This window comes from Nelumbo lutea, chromosome 1 (genome assembly GCF_056320005.1).
Source record: "Nelumbo lutea isolate HS-2025 chromosome 1, American lotus-T2T, whole genome shotgun sequence".
In the NCBI taxonomy this organism is placed as follows: Eukaryota; Viridiplantae; Streptophyta; class Magnoliopsida; order Proteales; family Nelumbonaceae; genus Nelumbo; species Nelumbo lutea.
The window spans coordinates 123835150-123852844 of NC_142684.1; positions in this window are offsets into that span (position 1 = coordinate 123835150).

Consider the following 17695-nt stretch of genomic DNA (forward strand, 5'->3'; position numbering starts at 1 on the left):
ACTTATCCAGGTAATTTTATTTACCCAAATAAATAACTTACCGAAAAGCAAACAGGATCTTAGGAGAAATGAAACAGAGTGGATCCATATTATATCCAATTATAAATGGATCAAATTCAAATCCGAATTCAAATAAACAGATAATTATAAATGTTTCAATTTTTAGGGTGTGTTTGGTTCACGGATGCCGGACAAGATAGGAATCGGAATCAAGATCACCTATTCCCAACACCTATTTAGTTCAGTTAGGAATTGGAATCGGATTTCGATTGTTGCTGTAAGGTTCAACTAGAAGCTAGAATTGGAATCAACCAAAATTCAAATCCTTCTACCTATAGCCTGGGATTCTTTGAGCTTGAGTAGATTTGACCAAATCTGAACTATGGAAACATGGAACTTCTCCGGATCAGTTACACACTTGAAGACTTCAGCAGGCAGATCGGAATACTGGGAGAGAGGCAGAGGAGAGAAAGAAAGAGAGAGAGAGAGAGAGAGAGAGTGCATTTTTGTATCTACTAGTGAATAACCCTGTACTAAGTATGGGGAACCAATAATGTTAAATTTACATTATGGAATCAAATAATGTTAAATTTATATTTATTAATATTTTAAATAATTATTAAAATTTTAAGAAATATTTATTTCAAAAATAACTTTTTAATAATTATTAGAATATGAATAGTTTTTGATGGTGCGCAATCCAGTCACTCCTAGCTGGCACTTACGTGGCTCCTGGAAGGTACCTGAGATGGAGAAGAAGAAGAATCCCCGGGAGCTTGCCAGGCGGGAACACTCCAATGCTTAAGTTAGTACTCTATAGGAGAAGCAAGGAGAAGATGAAGGCTAAGAGTGCAGATAGTGCGAGAGTAGAAGATGATACCTCTGTTCCTTGATGCTAGCTCCTTATAACAAAAATCCGTTGTCTCAGGCCCACTGGCCTCTGACAGGGCGGGTATAACCGCCACTGTCAACCTGCCGTAGCCGTTACTGGTGGGGCTGAGGTGGCACGCACGGGGCCGTCACCGCAATGTACGTGCCTGTCAAGTGTAAGGCACCCTCTGAAGGTGGCAGACACGACACAGTTTGATGAGGGATATGGCTGTTGTTCCCAGATTTGTCGGGTACAGTGGTCGAGTAGGAGATCCTCCTGCGATATGCCGGACTACCCTTTCGCGAGCTACCTTGTACCGGGATATCTCGTAAGTGGCAAGCTACCTGTGGCGAGCTAAGCCGAGCTGTCTAGCCCGAGGTGTCTTTACCTCGGGGTATCTATAGGTGGATCGGTGTGTTCCTATCTGGGAGTGACCCAAGGTCCGCTGGGAGGAGCTCGAGTATTAGGAAAGGTCAAGGGGCCTCCGAGCTCGGAGGAAATTAGGGGTACCTTAGCCCTAGGGAGGAGGTGCGGGCTAGGCGGCTCCCAACGAGTAGTCTATCCCACCGATTTACCGGACTGAACTCGGTGTGACTTTCCCACCAAGTTGCGGCTATGCCTGCTGTGCTGTCACGCTGAGTCATCGCATGAGCAAGGTCACGCCCACATGTACCCATGCTACGAGGTCAGGCCGAATCGTCCTCCATCAATTGCCCCCCTCTTCCCGTGCTGGGGACAGGGCACAAGTGCGAGGAGTTCATGGTTTGCTGGGTGGATTTGGCTCGGTTCTCACACCGCGATGTTGGGCGGTTTAGCGGTTGGACCAGTTGGGTATTCGGTTTGTACGGAGGGAAAAACTCATGTCTCGTGCAATTCACGCACGGATGTCACGCGCTTTATGCTGTGTGGATGCCAAAAAATGCGCTAAACCAAATTCGCCTTGAGAGTCCCGCAGCCGGTTTCTTTGAGGTTCGTTGGATTGATCCAATCTTGACCGCTGGCTACCGGGCCTCGCGGTTATAAATAGCGGGATTCTGGCCATTTTCCTTCATCGCTAAGTGTTTTTCACCTTGAGCTCACGTCTGAGTTCTCCAGCTTGGGTCTTCCAGCTCAGTTTCGTCTCTTTCTGGTGAGTCTCTGAGTCTTCCCTTTTTTCTCTTTTCTCAGTTCGTTCTTTCTTATGTCTAGTGGGGGCAGTTTTTCGGACGGACCCGAGGCGGGCACCTCGGGTCATGGTGACCCTGCTATTGCCCGGCCTTCCCATGAGGCACAAGCAACCTCGGGTAAACTAGCGTCTACCTCTCATCGATGTCGGATGCCAGACCAATTCGGTCCTTCTACTTTGTCGCTAGAGAGGCTCCAAGACCTCATTCAGCAGTTTAACCTCCCTTCAAAGTACTCCTACAGTCTTCCCACCGGCAATTTCCCCTGGGAGCACGGTCCAGATGAGGTCATGATCTTCAGGGAACAACTCGTCGGTGGGCTTTGTCTCCCTCTTCACCCTCTTATTCCCAAGGTGTTGGGGCGTTTCAGCATTATGCTGGATCAGCTTCACCCCAATTCCATTTGGAATTTGGTGGGAACCATTTCCCTTTGTTGCGAACGACAATTCTCTTTGGACGCGGACATACTCTGCTCCATATTGCTAATAAGAAAGAGCGCCTCTAGCACTCCCCCCAAGCATGGGCAGGTCTACTACTTGTCTCCTCGCCCAGGCTTCAAGCTGCTGCATAAGTTCTCGAGCAAAGTCTCGGCCTGAAAGCGGGACTATTTCGTGGTCTGGGCCAGCACGGGGTGGTCCTTCCTTACTAACTGGAGGGTGGCTACCTAGGCTACCAACATCGCCCTCAACCAGCAGACGTGGGAGACCTTCCATTCGTGGGCTCAGGCTGAGCTCGATCATTGGGAATACATCACCGAAGAGAAGCTCGTTCAGGCCAGTTTGAGCCCAGGTAGGTCTATTTCTATCTTTTGATGCTTTGCTTTTATTTGCTTGGTGTCTTCGGGTTTACTAATACCAACTTTGTTGCAGGTCCCATGGACGAAGAAGAGAGGATTATGGCTCCTAGGCTCCTCAACCAAATGAAAAAGAGGAAGAAGCGGGCAGCCAAGAAGGCTTGTGTGGAGTCGCTGGGGGCCCCCTCTCCTGAGTCTGATCATCCCCAAGCTCCCATCCTTGAGCCAGAGCTCAACAATTCCCCTCCAGTGATAGATCTGGAGGATGATCTTCCACCCCAAAAGCCTGAAGTTGCGGAGGGGCTGGTGGACGAGCCAGCCGGGGCTGCAACTGAGGCTCCAAGTTCTGCTAGGGCAGCTACTGAAGCCACCGAAGAGTCGGCACACCGTGCTGCAGATGCGGCGGCGTCCAGTTTAGAGGCTAGAGAGGAGGAGTCCATTTTGGATCTCGAGGTCAGCCTCGACCGAAGCAAGAGGGGCGTCATCAATGCAGAGGTTGTGAGTTGGGTCGAACTCTCCCCAGGTCAGCTCGGGGGCCGCACTACAACCCACATCATGGTGGTAAGTTCGTATTCCATGAGCCAACACTACCGTGCACGTCGTGCACGCCTTGAATCTCCAATATGTTTAGTACTGACAAGTTTCCTTCTTCTAGGCGAACACTGTCGTGCACACCTTGACTCTTCAATTTGACAAACACCTGAGGCGCGCTATGGCTGCTAAGGAGTCATCTCGCGTGGCTCATGGCGAGCTGAAGGCAACACAGGACAAGGTCCATCAGTTGGAGAGTGTTGTCGCCGCTCAGAGGAGCCTAAATGATGCCTTGGCCTTAGAGAGAGAGGAGCTGGCCCATGAACGAGACAGGCTGAAGGCCAAGGTGAACCGGCTCCGAGTTGGTCAGGAAGCCCTGAAGCTCGAGGTGAAAAGCCTCAAAATGGCCCAGAAGGCTTCACAGCTCGAGATGCAGTCCCTCAAGGAAACCAAGGAGGCATTGGAGCACAAGGTGGAGTCTCTTAAGGCCGATATCAAGAAGAATACAAAGATCTTCGACAACACTCTGGAGAAGACCAAAGTTCAGTCTGTCATTGACTATGTCAAGTCATCGAGGTTTGATAACGTAATGTCAAAGGCCTACCGTAGGGGGTTCAAGCTCGGTCAGTGGTAGATAAGGCGTGCCTACCCCAACCTGCATATAAGTGCCTTCACTTCTTTCAACATCACGAATGACATGGCACGCTAGGCCACGGATGACCCAGACTTTGAAGATGATGCGACAACAGGGAGGTTGACGCTACCGATCTGACTGATTCTTCTGAGGAGACCCCTGAAGAAGCCCCGAGTAAGGCTTATAAGCTTCCCAAATAGTCAAGTGCTCCTTGTATTCTGGGCCTGCGAGCCCGACTTCCTTCTCTTTTGTACTAAACATATTTAGGCAATGTAATGGAGCTTATGTAATGAAAAATTCACTTTGCCAAATACTTGTGCAATGTTCTTTTACTTGCCGAAGTGGTTATCTTATTCTAAACTGTTAGGCTACTAGGCTAATTACCCGAAGTGAGGGTTCCTCAACTATCGTGGCCCCGAAATGTATTCCAACACTTAGTAGGGGTAGCCTTATGTACACCGAGGTGAGTGACATATTAGGGTACATGCCCAACCTATTTGGACCCGGGATAAGTTGACATCAGTTGTCCTTTACGGGTTTAACTTGTTGTATGCCAGGGCGGGCTATCCGTCACAAGCTTCTCGCCCGAACTGCCTGTGCCTTAAGCACTACAAGTACTTGGCCTATGCCGATGAGGCAACTAGGTCTTGTATGGTGCCGAGGTATTTCGTTAGCTCGGCGTTTTATCCCTTAGGCTGGAGGAGCGGCTTATAGTTCATCCTCCTAAAGTTTGCCCATGCCGTCGAGGCGACTGGGTCTTATCGCGCCGAGGTCATATTAGCTCGGTCTTGGCCCTTAGGCTCGGGGAGTGGCTCATGGCCCACTCAGCTGTTATAGATAGTATTGTCTTAAGTTGACAATATTCCATGCTCGAGATACTCATTTCCCTTCGAGGATCTCGAGCTCGTATGTTCCTTCCCCGAGCACTCGTTTCACTCGGTAAGGTCCTTCCCAGTTGGACCCGAGCTTGCCAGCGCTGGGCTCAGGTACCATAACTTTACGAAGGGCCAGGTCGCCAACGTAGAGGTTCCGCTTCTTGACCCTAGCGTTATAGTACCGAGCTACTCTCTGCTGGTAGGCTGCAGTCCTAATGTACACGAGGTCTCTTACGTCGTTGAGTAGATCGAGGTTGGTATGCAGCTCATCTTTGTTCGTGTGATCGTTGTATGCTTCTAGTCTTAGCGTAGGTAGTTCAATCTCTGCGGGGATAACTGCTTCGGTGCCATAGGTGAGGTTGAAGGGGGTTTCTCCCGTGGCGGTCTTCTCCATGGTCCGGTAGGCCCATAGGACGCTGGGTAGCTCATCTGCCCACAACCCTTTAGCTCGGTCTAACCGTGCCTTCAGTCAACGGAGGATGACTCTGTTTGTGACTTCTGCCGGACCGTTTGCTTGAGGGTGTGTGACTGAAGTAAAGTTCTGTCGGATCCCCATGTCTTGGCATTAGTCTTGGAATTTGATGTCCTCAAACTGCTTGTCGTTGTCAGAGATCAGTACCCGAAGTAACCCGAAGCGGCATACAATGTTCTTCCAAAAGAAGTTTTGGATGTTCCGGGCAGTGATCATTACAAGGGGTTCAGCCTCTACCCACTTGGTGAAGTAATCCACTACTACTACTAAGAACTTCCTCCCGCCCGTTGCTGGCGGGAATGACCCAAGTAGATCGATGCCTCATTATGCAAAAGGCCACAGGCTGGTGAGATATTTGAGGTCGGCAGTGGGTTGGTGGTGAATATTGGCATGCTTCTAGCATTTGTCACATTTTCTAATGAGCTCAATAGCATCTACCTTCATTGTTGGCCAATAATACCTCTGTCGAAGTGCCTTTTGGGCGAGGACCCTACCCCCCAAGTGTCCGCTGCACAGACCCTCATGAGTGTCGCAGAGTATGAGCTCGGCTTCGGTAGGTCGCAAGCAACGTAGGTAGGGGAGCGTGTAGGATCCCCGGTGTAGTCGTTCGTCTATCATGACGTATTTGGTGGCTTGGCGCTGCACCCTTCTAGCTACATTGTGATCTGCAGGGAGGATCCCGTGTAGCAAGAAGCTCGCGAGCGGGTCAATCCAGCTTGACTCTGCTTGAACAACGGGAGCGACCTCCTCTGTCCCCCTCGAGAATGCTAGGCCGAGGTAGGTCCTCTATTTACACGGTTCTCATGGTGATGTCGCTGGTGCTGACTAACCTGGACAGGGCGTCAGCCTCAGCATTCTCCGACCTCAAGATTTGTCTGATGAAGTATGACTGGAAGTTGGCAAGGCCTCTCTGACTTTGGCTAAGTAGGCGACCATGGTTGGCTCGCGAGCTTCCTACTTGCCGGTGACTTGGTTGACCATGAGCTGAGAGTCGTTGCAGATAATGATGTGCCTGGCTTTTACTTCTCTGGCTAAGGCTAGTCCAGCTATCAATGCCTCGTACTCCGCTTCATTGTTAGATGTCGCAAACTCGAAGCGTAGCGCGTACTCCAGTTTCGTGCCACTTGGGCCGTGCAGGACTATTCCAGCTCCGCTGCCTTGTTGGTTCCAGAAGCCATCTACATGAAGGATCCAGGGCTCCTCATCTCAGCTCGTGCTTGGCCGAACTAGGAGAGATGCCACACTGGCTGCTACCTTACGGGGCTCGGAATCAACCGACCTGGAAGCTTCAGTCCCATCCGAACTAGGGACCTCATGCTCAACCGACCTGGGAATTTCGGAGCTGAATGTGCATTCGGCGATGAAATCTGCTAAGGCTTGAGCCTTAATGGCAGTCCGTGGCTTGTACTGAAGGTCGTACTCGCTGAGCTCAATGACCCATTTCGTCAACCAACCAGAGACCTTGGGCTTAAGAAAGACTTGCCTCAGGGGTTTGTTGGTGAGGACGATAACAGTGTGAGCCTGGAAGTATGGGCGGAGCTTCCGAGCTGCAATTACCAAGGCATATGCTAGCTTTTCTATCTCTGGATATCTCGTCTCTGCTCCCTGCAATACTTTACTAACATAATAGATGGGTCACTGGACCCGATCTACTTCCTTTATTAGTACCGAACTGACCACTTCGTCGCTTGCTGAGAGGTACAGTTCTAAAACGTTGCCCTCCTCGGGTCGGGTTAAGATCGGCACGCTAGCGAGGTATCTCTTGAGCTCATCAAACGCGAGCTGGAAATCTTGGGTACATTCGAACCCTTTGCTCTTTATAGCCTTAAAGAATGGTAGACAGCGGTCCGCTGACTTGGACATGAAGCGGCTAAGGGTGGCTACGCGACCATTCAACCTCTGAACCTCCTTCAACTTCCGAGGTGGTCTCATGTCTAAGATGGCCTTAATCTTATCTGTTGGCCTCAATGCTGTGCCGGTTAACGATGTACCCTAGGAGTTTACCCGAGGTCACACCGAATACACACTTGTTTGGGTTCAATTTCATATTAAACTTACGCAAAATTTCAAAAACAGAATGCAAGTCTTTTATTAATTCATGCAAAAATTGAGTTTTGACGACCATGTCGTCTATATAGCATTCTACTTTTTGGTCAATTAATGGCACAAACAACTTATTTACAAGCCTTTGAAAGGTTGCGCCTGCATTTTTCAACCCGAAGGGCATAACCTTGTAACAGTATAGACCGAACTCCGTGATGAAGGCAGTCTTTTCTTTGTCTTCCGGGTCCATCTTTATTTGGTTATAGCCCAAATAGGCATCTAAGAAACTCAGCAACTTGTGCCCTGAGGTCGTATCTACCAAACGTTCAATTCTGGGAAGCGAGAAGCAGTCTTTCAGGCAGGCTCGGTTTAGGTCGGCATAGTCAATGCACATGCACCACTTGCCGTTAACCTTCTTTACCAGAACGGGGTTAGCTACCCATCTCGAGTAATGGACTTTTCTTATGAAGTCAGCTGCGAGGAGCTTCTCGACCTCCTCGTCGACCGCTTTCCACCGCTCCGGGGCTAGGTTATGTTTGTTCTGTCTAACGGGCCTAACTACAGAATCAGTATTCAACTTGTGAGTTATAAGGTCGGGGTCTATACCGGGCATCTCTGCCGTGGACCATGCAAAAATATCTAAATTTTGAAGTAAGAAACTTACCAATTCGGTTCGTAGAGGTTCCTGGATGGAAGCACTAATCTGAAGCGTCCGAACTGGGTCTGTGGCTGAGGTCAGAACAACAACTGTTTCTTCCGTGGGTGCAGCTCGTTCTTCGCCTTGCTCTGTAGGCTGCTCCAGTTCAAGGTCGTCGGCCACCTTGGTCATTCCCTTTAGGGCGGCGACATAGCACTTGCGGAACTTGAGCTGGTCGTCCCGCGCTACCCCTACACCGAAGTCTATAGGGAACTTCATTGCCAAATGATAAGTGGAGACCACCGCCCATAGGACATGGGTGATCAGCAACCTATTATGACATTGTATGGGGAGGGGGTTGCGACCACCAGGAAGTCATGTTTGAGTCTGACTACGCAGCGCCATGTGCCGACTTCCACAGGTACTGTCACTTTCCCAAGGGGCCTGACTTCTTCTCCGCTAAAGCCCACCAACGGAGTGAATGTAGGCTTCAAGTCACTTCCTTGCAACTGAAGCTGGTCGAATGCGGCTTTGAAGAGAATATCTGCCAAGCTGCCTGAGTCAACGAGTACACGTCTAACCTCAAAGTCGTTGATCCTCAACTTTATCACAAGCGCATCGTCATGAGGGTAGTGGACCCCTTATGCATCGTCTTCTGTGAAGAAAATCGACTCTTCTGTCTTCGGCCGCTTCGGAGAATTCTGTTCTTCCCGAGCAACTTCACAAACTGATGTCCAGGCCACCACTGAAGTACAACCTGCAACGGTCGAGCCTTCCACTATCATGTGGATGGTGCACCGAACCGGCCTCTCTTCTAGAGGCTGCCTCTGTGACTGTTCAGCTGGCCTGCTGATGGACTCGGGAGCATCCTTGCCGTGCTCCCCTCACCGACCTATTTTATTATTATCATTATTATTATTTTGTACAAAGTTCCTTAAATATCCGTGATGGATGAACTCCTCAATCTCGTCGCGGAGGTTTTTACAATTTTCGATACTATGACCGTGATCTCTGTGAAAACTACAGTACATATTCTTATTTCTTTCATTAGGATTTCCCCTCAAACGAGGTGACCACTTCACATACGGGATGTCCTTGATTGCCATCAGGATTTTGGCCTGCTTCGCGTTCAGTGGGGTGTAATCAATTCGGACCGCTACTGGAGCTCAGAACGACTGGCTCGGCTTTGCCCCCCCAAGCTGCATCTTTTTTCTTTCGGCTGTCCCCTTGGCTAGAAGGATCTCCTTCCCTTTTTCTCTTCTCGGGCACGCATTCGCTCTTCTGGTTGATCTCTTCCTCCGTGGCTATAAACCTGTCTACGACCTTAAGAAAATCAGTTATGGTCACCGATTGGTTGACGACCATGTGTCATTTGAACTCTTTATGTGTCATGCCTTACTTGGCTGCTATGAGACGCACGGCGAGGTCTAGGCATGGAATCTGCATGCACGCATCGTTGAACCGCTTGATATAGCCCCGGATGGACTCTCCCTCTCTCTGCACTATGTTGAGGGGACTTTCTTCAGTTCACGGGCACCGCTAGCTGGTGACGAAGTGGGACGTGAAGGCTTGCGCGAACTACGCCCAACTTCGTATCGATCCAGGTTCCAGGTTCCGATACCACGTACAGGCTACTCCTCTAAAAGTGGTGGAGAAGCCCACGCACATGCACGACTCACTGGCTCTTGCCAGGTGCATCTGCGACTGGAAGGTATCTACGTGATCATTTGGGTCAAACAACCCGTCATACTTGTCAAGAGGGGCAGCTTGAAGTCTTTAGGCATTGGGACTGCTAGGAGTTCGGAAGACAGGGAGGACGGAACTGAAAGGAGGGGAGCCTTGACTTCGCCCGAGCTTACCTCTTCTTTGCCTTCGAGCTCGGGCAGGTTGTGGGTGGCAGATAGGCGAGCTCGGCGGTGGCATCTTTGCTTCTTGGCAGGCTCGGAATTTGTGCTGCTCACCTTCGTGCTATCAGGAATGGTTTGAGAAGCAAGTAGCTCGGGCCGCTGATGATGGCTGCGGACAGAAGGATCCTGCTTGGAGTCTGCAGCTAGGATCTCAAACCGGTTCTCAAGGATCGGGGCTTCAAACTTCTACTATTGAGGTGATATAGACCTGGTGAGTTGGGGTCCTCCTGACCTGACCGCCTACGGCAAGACCGTGGTGGCCAATCTTTCTTGTCTGTCGTGAGAGGAGGCCTGGCTCTTAGGAGGGTTTTGAGAGGCTTCTCCTTGGCGAGAGGGGCATTCGTCTTGGCGGCGAGACTTAGCTCGCTGTGAGGCTGGGTGCTGAAGAGGGAGTTGCGGCTACTGAAGCTGGGGTTGAGGTAGCTGGGGGAATTGCTGCTGGTAGTGATACTGGGAGACGTGGTGCAGTACTTGCTATTGGTAAATCTGGTGTTGCTGGAGCTGTTGCACTTGGGCTTGCATGGCCTGCATGCACTGCATCAAATCGTCGAGCTAGCTCTGGTTGGTCGCTAGAGGAACGACAGTTGGTTCAACAAAGGTCATTTCGACCGAGGAAGGCAGAGGAACACCCACATGCGTCGTTGCTAGCGGCATGTTTAGGCTGGGGACTCTGTCCATCGAAAGAGGGATGGTGAACCGCCCTATGCAGACCGTGGGAACTTGGGGTTGTTCCCTGGAGTTATCCATCTCCATGCTTCGTCCAACGTAGCTTGAGGAAGCCATGAGTGCTAAGTTTTTTTCAAGGAAGAAAGAACTGCAAATGTTTAGAGAAAGGCCTTTTCAAGCGGTTCCCACAGACGACGCCAAATGATGGTGCGCAATCCGGTCACTCCTAGCTAGCACTTACGTGGCTCCTGGAAGGTACCTGAGATGGAGAAGAAGAAGAATCCCCGGGGGCTTGCCCGGCGAGAACACTCCGATGCTTAAGTTAGTACTCTGTAGGAGAAGCAAGGAGAAGATGAAGGCTAAGAGTGCAGATAGCGCGAGAGTAGAAGATGATACCTCTGTTCCTTGATGCTAGCTCCTTATAACAGAAATCCTTTGTCTCAGGCCCATTGGCCTTTGACAGGGCAGGTATAACCGTCACTGTCAACCTGTCGCAGCCATTACTGACAAGGCTGAGGTGGCACGTGCGGGGCCATCGCCGCAATGTACGTGCATGTCAGGTGTAAGGCACCTTCTGAAGGTGGCAGACATGATGCTGTCTAACGAGGGATATGGCTGCTGTTCCCAGATTTGTTGGGTATGGTGGTCAGGTAGGAGATCCTCCTGCAATATGCCGGACTACCCTTTCGCGAGCTACCCTGTACCGGGATATCTCGTAAGTGGCAAGCTGCCTATGGCGAGCTAACCCAAGCTTTCTAGCCTGTGGTGTCTTTACCTCGGGGTATCTATAGGCGGATTGGTATGTTCCTATCTGGGAGTGACCCGAGGTCCACTAGGAGGAGCTCGGGTATTAGGAAAGGTCAGGGGGCCTCCGAGCTTGGAGGCAATTATGGGTACCTTAGCCCCAAGGAGGAGGTGCGGGCTAGGCGGCTCCTGGTGAGTAGTCTATCCCACCAATTACCAGACTGAACTCGGTGTGAATTTCCCACCGAGTTGCGGCTGTGCTTGATGTGCTGTCACGCTGAGTCATCGCTTGAGCAAGGTCACACCCACGTGTACCCATGCTACGAGGTCGGGCCAAATCATCCTCCATCAGTTTTCTTCTGTTATGAGACATAGAGGGTTAATGATTAACTGAGATTGATAAATTACATTTTCTGCATTTTTTAGGAAGGGATTGAAAATGGTGGTAATGTGTTGTGGGCTTTACCAGCAACTTCTCAGAAAGTTCCACGTGTCTAACTTTCCAGAAAAATGAGAAGGTCATGTGTCTAGCTTTCTAGAAAATGAGAAAGCCACTTGCTTGAATGGTGGCAGTGGTTGTGGGCTTTAACAACAACATCTCAAAAAAATGCCATATGTCTAAATTTGAAAAAGCCATGTGTTTGAATGATAGGGGCTGTAGTCTAAAACCCTTTTTATAATATATATATATATATATATATATATATATATATATATATATATATATATAGATAGATAGATAGATAGATAGATAGATAGATAGATATCGGTGCTAACTGCTAAGAGATCAAAATTTTGTCCAAACAAAAGCATCTAAACTAGGCATTTGTCATTTGTCCAAAAAACCTAAATAGCGGAATGGAAATGACACTCTAGGGGAGGGGGTCGGGAATGGCCATTCCCCCATGTGGAGAAATCACATTCTGCCTATTCATTCCGATTCTGGTCAACCGAACATCTGAAAATGGAATGGCCCATTCTGATTCTGATTCCAGGGTCCTACTCCATCGAACCAAACGGACCCTTAAATTCTCTAAAAAGAAGGGAAAATTCAAGCTATAATTGATTATTTTAGACCATACTCAAACTTGGCTATAATCGAATTAATTAGGGTGGAATTGGATTGGATTCGGAACGAATCCGGCTACATGCGTACATCTGCATTAAGAATTTGGATCTGTGTCCAATTTGAGTCTGACAAATCAGATTACTAATTGGATTCAAATTTAAACTGTGTTCATCTTAGGGTACTTAAAATGATAAAAATAATTTTAAAAAATTTTTGAAAAAAATAATTACTTTAAATAAAATATTAATTTTAACAGCTAGAGTCAGATTTTAATAAAATATTAAATATGACATCTGTTTATAGATAACTATACTTACACATATATAAAAAGCAATTTATAATCAGTCAGATTTTAATCGAATCTGATGGGGTTAAATGCAAATTGTAGCACCCAATTACCAGATTTTCAGAGTCCATTGGCAGCCAATTGAATATGAAAAATTCAGATCCCAATACAAAGCAACATGCATACCTATATAGTAAATATAGAAACCTCCCTGTGTTTTGACAATCATAAAAACCTTCGCTAAGGTTTTATTTTCACAAAAACCTCTCATGTAGTATAGAAAAAATCTATAGTTATCTCTCTTTAGTCTTTTGTTATTGTCTTGGATAGAAAACGTTGGCCAAATGCATTAATTTTTTGAAACTATTCATTTTACCCATATTTATTTAAATGTCTCAAAAGAAATTTTCACTTTTAATTAAACCCCCCCCCCGCCTCCAGTTAGATTAAAATAAATAAAGTAGTTTTACTCTATAAAAATATTAGGTTTAGTGAAATCTAAAAGGTCAAGTTTAACATTTTGAATTATACAAAAAAATGGCCTAATAATCATAATTTTAGGTCTCCACTACTAGGAAGCAGGGAAGGGTTTTGTTAATGTTATTATGATTATCAGAAACTTGAGGGAGGATTTTTATATTTTACCCATTATATATAACGGTTATAACGGATGTACATTGTCACGATAGATTAGTCACTTTGGACAGGATCTGGGCGTATACATTATTAACAGTCATGGATAACGGAGGGAGAAACACTCTACAGGCTTAACCTCAATCTTAGTACAGCAGATGAAGCTAATAATCCAACGGGTACCCTCTCAGATTGGAGGAAAGGATTGAGAAAAAGCGTTCATCTCCCTCCTTTAATTGTTTTAATTTTGTGACGACATTTTATAATAAAGAAACATACATTGATTTGATATTTCAGGTTCAGGGGCTGCGTGTCAACTTTTATTCACCTTAATTATTTAAGCAGCCTTGTAATGAGATTAGCTAGGGCTTGGGTAGGGATACATGCACGCTCAATTCCCATATTTAGCTCTGTATAGTAGTCCCTCCAGCCATAGTCTTCCCGCCAAATGGCAGCTGAACGAAGAAATTGGCCGGGGCTGTAACCTACAGTCTTTTCATCCCACAAACCCATTATCCTGAGGCTGTTACAGTAGTTGAGGAAATGGGCAGTGACATCGTCCCACCGATTTCCTTGGACCCTGCCCAGGTTTGACCTAGTGAGAAGGCGCGTAACCGGCTTTCAGCCTCACTAAGTTTGTAATTCCTTCAATGAACCCTGAGCCTGAGGGGGTTCGTCACACATGTGTTAGGCAATGTATATCTTTAGCTTCAATCATATTGATGTATAAATACATTTATTTTATTATAAATGAACAAAAGTATATTATTGTTTCATGTTGTCATTGGTATATTTCTGTGAAATTACCTCTTAAACTCGACACTTAAGATGTGTGTTAGTTTAAAATGTCCTCAACCATTGGATAGACTTGGGGAGTTTATCCTACCAAGGCTGATACTGATGTGCCGCCAAAGAAATTGGAGCAACTTATTTCAACTGCTAGAATTAGACCCAAAGCACATGTAGTGTGTGTTTAATTGAAACATTGAAGCGAGACCATTTTCTAGTTATGCCCTAAACCTTGGAGACTGATGGGCAAAACTAGAAAGTTACACATAACCCCTAGACTTAATTATGGTACTGCATTGGGTGTCGGATTGGGTTGCCTTTGATATGCCAATCAGTGAGATCCTTTGTGGGTCAAAACTTGGGTATGTTGGGGCAATCTGAGAATTCATTTAATTGGGTGATCATAGTGATAGGATCAACTCATTTGTCGAACAAAGTGAATGATCGGGACTGCACTCTCTCTGATGGAAATCAAAACTGTCGACAATAGATTTTCGGGGAGTGGTATTTCTTCGTAAGGGCAGAGTTTGATCATTGCTGGCTGAGAGGTTAAGTGTAAGAGACCATTAAGGGCTGATTACCTGATGGGCTATATTTTACTTAAACTCATTATCCTTTGGTCTTCATAAGATGGCTGGATTCAATGATCATTTAATAGTAAATGTTGGGCCCATTTGAGCCCATAGTGATGAGCTCAGGGGGTTCATTGCATTTGGCAACTCTTAGCACCTGATTTTTGCTCAATCCGCTGCCTGAACCTCCAACTTACCCCAAACACCTGATCAGACCTTTCCAACCCCTCCGAAACACCCAAAATCCCAAAAATCCCAACTTTCATCCCCAAAGCCCTCAAAACCACCATTAAACCTACTCGATACCTACCTAATGGCTCCGATCAACCCACACTTACACCTCAACCATCAGATTAGACACAACCATCAGTTCTCAAACACACCCAAATACCTACCTGTGAAATCTCGACCCAAAATACCTCAATTTTCCCTTCAATCACACCAAAATTTCATTTTAAGGCCCTAGATTAATCGAATTGAGCCTTTCCAGATCTACCCGATCTAGGCCCAGTTAACCCAATATGACCTTACCACTCAACTCAGACTGTCCAAAGAACCCAAATCTCAATTGCCAAATCCTCAAAACTCGTTATAGATATCATCTAATACCCCCTGACCAAAATACCAAAATACCCTTGAAACCAAATTCCTAAAATACCGCCATTCCAGATTACCAAAATACCCTTTGAACATATCCCTATAACACCCTCCTCTTCCGAATTGCTAAAATGACCCATTTGACCAATTCCCAAATTACCCCTGACCTAAACTTTCTTCTGATTGTACTAGAGCATAAACTTTCTGGACAAATGGAAGATCCTTGCTACCTAGGATCTGGACTTTGATAGATTCATATGCAAGATTCAAGCCATGGAGGAAAGCAAACACTCTTTGCTGGGAAACAAGTTTCTTGATCAATTTTGCATCTTCATCACACTTCCAGCCGAACTCTGATAATGATCTAACCCTTCCAGATAGAGGTCAAGTCTGAATAGTACACAGAAAGACACCTCTCCCCCTATTTACAAGTGGACGATTCTGCTGTAACTGGTAAATTTTTGTATAGTGACGCAGCTCAGAATATGTTGATTTTGCTTGTTCTCAGATCTCATTTGTCGTTTCAACCCACATAAAATTCATTCTTATTTGAGGTTGCATAAACACTAAAATCCCGGATACGACCATGCTATTTTCCTAGTTCGATCTGTCGTATTCAGCACTCCCAGAATTGGGTTCTTTGATTCTCCCATTTATATATCTTATCTTTCCCCTTGCAGTAATGTATAACTTGATCCCCCTTGACCACTCTAAATAATTTAAGCCATCGAGGGGAATAATAGCCATAGGAAAGGATAGGTCCACACCCCAACTCATTCCATTCTGCATTGAGGAAACACTGGATGTAGCGGAATCTTCACTGCTCGTGGTTACAAATTCAAAAGGCTTTTAAAGTGGACACAAAACCTTTAAAAAAGTCTAACACCAAGGGAGAAAGGAACCCTTTTTTTTTCTCTCGGAAACACAACCCCCCCCCCTTTTTGTTAAACACAGGTGTTATTACAACACTAATAGGTCATCCCTTGACCTATAGAATCAAAATTGGTTGTTGTCGTAGTAAATACAGGTCATCTCATGACCTACACATCAAACAGAGACGTTGTTAAAAGCATGTACGGGTCACTCTTTGACTTTCAAGTTCACCATAAAAGCTTCTATGACAACACACAAAAGGTCTTTACTGACCTATAGTTTTTTATAGGGACCAGTCGACCCCACAAAAAGGAAAGAAAGAGGTTTTGATCACCTCACATCCAATTAGCAGACTTTGTATAGGTTCTACTCCGGTGCACGACCAGAAAAAAAGAGAAGGGGAGAGATATCTTTAGTACGTGAGAAAACTGTATCTTCAATCACCCGAACAGTAGATGAGGATGGCTGATCTGGAAATCTGGTGCGAAGGAAATAGTTCACTTGATCTCTCCTTTCATATCTGATAGCCCCACTCTGATACCATGTTACGCAAGAGAGAAGAAGAGAGGAAGAGAAAAGAGAAGAGAGATTTGAGAGCCAAAAGTGTTGCTGGTGGCACCAATTATTAGTATTTATACTAAGGTGACAGAATATAAAAAATAAGAGAAAGTTACAATAGTTCCCCTACAGTACTATACTTAAAGAATTGACAATTTTCAACAAATAAATAAATAAAATAGTATAATAAAATTAAAAAAATTATTTGTTTTATTAATATATTATATACAATATATTATTATATATTTATAATTTATATAATATTATATAAATATTTATAAATAATATATATGGGCCATATTGGGTCAGGTCGGCCTAGCCCGTGGACCTAAAACCCTAGGCCCAGCACAACTTGCACGATCGTCTCAGGCCTGTCACGGCCCATAGACCATCGTGTTGGGCTGTGCTGGGCCAGTCCAAATTCGTGTTGGGCAATGGGCAGCACAACCCAATTTACACCACTAGACTTAATTAATATAGCTAAGCAAGAACCCTCTTGCGGGTGCCCACAGAAAATATTAAGTACCATGTGCCAATAAGATCATATTTGGGAATGCTTATTTAAAATAAGTGCTTATTTGGGCCATTAAGCACTTATTGGTATTTGGGAAATAAGTCCAAAATAAGTGCTTATTTTAAAAATAAGGACTTATTTTTTAAGTCCAAATTTCTAGCTCTTTTTAAGTGCCTATACACTTATTCAAATTTTTTCTTCCAAAATTATCTCTAGTTGAATTTTAAAATACCACTTATAAAATTAACCCTAGTTGAACTTTATAAAAATACTCTTGTGAAGCATTTTTATGAAAGAACTTTTATAAAAGTACTTTTATGAAAGTGCATTCACAAAAGTGCTTTCATAAAAGTACTTTTATAAAAGTTCTTTCAAAGGGTATATTTTGAAAATTTGAAAGAAAATGAAGGACAAAATAGTCACAAATGCTTATTCAAGTGCTTATCAGAGAAAAAGACTACCAAACAC